Raw genomic sequence first — 2,308 nt, 5'->3', positions numbered from 1 at the left:
ACTTTTATCTAATTGTTACTCCCACTATTTTTATCGAATATCATAACCCTCAAGTATGATGAACGAGAAAATACTAATTTTCTTAGTGGGGTTGAGATCCAAATTCCTTATAAAAGATCTTGTGGGAATCACAACAAGCCCTTATAAGTTCAAAGGTAGGAAACTCTTTCCAATTGCATCCCATGCAATTTCCAACTCTATTCTGTCCTCTAGCACACATATAGTCTTGTGGGAATCACAACAAACTATTGTGTCTAGTTAAGTCAAATCCTTCATTTTTATACAGTCATATTTGAATAATGCTGCCCTTGTGGGAATCACAACAAGGCAACATATTAAAATATGCCATATGCATCATATGCACCAAGATATTACAATATCAATTCCTAATACTAGCCTTGTGGGAATCACAACAAGCTAGCGTAGATATTGACATAATAATATCTAAGCATGAAGGAAGGACCTTTATAGTGTTATATCAGCAATTAGCTTTTCCATGGAGGTCAATCAAATAGTTGGCCAGGTAAGCAGATGGGAGGCTCTCCTTACTTAGTAAGGTCCTAATTAAATAACCACCTGTAGCCTCTTTTCTAGACACCAACTTAGTCAATTGATTCAGAATGGCTCAGCTTAAAGCAATTAACACTACGACTTAATTATGAATTTAGTGAGGGCTTTCAAATAGTAGTATCTTACTAACATTAAGCTCAACCATAAAGGACAATCAAATAATTGGCCAGAAAAGCAGGTGGGAGGCACCCCTCACTCAGAGAGTGAGGTCCTAATTAAGTAACCACCTGTGGCTTACTTCCTAGACACCAACTGAGTCGATTGTTCCAGAATGGGTCAGCCCAAAGTTTTCATACTACTATATTGGTCTCATTGCACATTCTATAATTTAGCACTAGCAATTATACTATGCTACAACATGAATATAACACTATCTCATGGCATAAACTAATCATGCGTACAAACAACCTAGCTATCTCATAGCATCAAGATAATAGCATGTATTATCATTTGGTTAAATTGATTAAGGGTGGCTCTGATACCACTGTTGGAGTTTCCCAGTGCCCTAGGGCGCAGCGGAAGATACGGAATTATAAAATTTTCTTATAAAACCCATTATATGAAATCCTAATAAGCCAAGATCGCCTTAATAGTATAACCAAATAATGTAGAAAATATAATCTTGGTATAGAAGAATACCTATCACGCTATATCCAATATATCTGAAGATGTCCTAAGATGCCCAAATGTTCACCCTCCGATGTTGATCCACACAGAAATGGGTTCAAGACTCTAGCTCCACCAAAACTTGATTCTAATTGTTCAATCCTTCCAAAGGATTTAATTGGCTGATTTTCCTTCACTTCCTTCTTCCTTTCTACATCTAAAACATTCACTAGCCTTTTTGTCCTAAAGAAGACCCTCTTGTCTTGGGTTAGGACAAAAGAGAGAGGCTTGTAAGAAAGAAGGGATAAGGGAGAGAGAAGGAGAGGCTTTTTCTTGGATGATCTTTAGAACCCCAAGGCATCTCCTTATTTATAAGAGATGGAGGGATGCATCATAAAGGGATGCATCCCATCCACACACCTCATCATGATGAGGCATGTGCCAAGAGATGCATCCCATCATGATGGGGTGCTAAGGAGAAGGGTGTATCAACTTCTTTCTCACATCTCCCTCTTAAATCCTGATGATCCAAGGGCCCAAATGCAGTGAACCAAAGCCAATGGTCCAGATCTAGGCGCCATCTAATGGTCCAGATCAGGGCATCATCATCCAGGGTGCCATCCAATGGTCCAGAAGCAAGATGCCATCACCGATGGTCCAGATTCAGGCGCTGAGCAACGGCCCAGATTTTTCATCCAGAGAGCCATCCAGTGGTCCAGATTCAGGTGCTGAGCAATGGTCCAGATCTTTCATCCAGAGAGCCATCCAGTGGTCCAGATTCAGGCGCTAACCAGTGGACCAGATCCTTCATCCAGGAAGCGATCCAATGGTCCAGAAGTGAAGGCCCTATCAAACCCAATCCAATTGGGTTTAACCAACTTAAAGGTCAAGTAGGCGAGGGCATTTCCATCGCGAAGGATTCAATCCAGCCAAACATTAAACCTAATCAAATCAGGTCTAATTAAAGCCAAATGGGTTTCAACTCTTGGCTAACCCATATTAGGTCATGATCTAATCATATTAGATCAACCTAATCTAAGAATCATATTCGAATTTAATTTGAATCAGGAGCTAGGGTTTGCAACACGTGCTAGCATGTTCATCTTGCAAACATGATCTAATCCAATTAGAC

The sequence above is a fragment of the Phoenix dactylifera genome, unplaced genomic scaffold (genome assembly GCF_009389715.1).
Source record: "Phoenix dactylifera cultivar Barhee BC4 unplaced genomic scaffold, palm_55x_up_171113_PBpolish2nd_filt_p 000705F, whole genome shotgun sequence".
Classification (NCBI taxonomy): domain Eukaryota; kingdom Viridiplantae; phylum Streptophyta; class Magnoliopsida; order Arecales; family Arecaceae; genus Phoenix; species Phoenix dactylifera.
The sequence above is the reverse complement of the archived record's forward strand: the minus strand, read 5'-3'. Positions refer to the sequence as shown.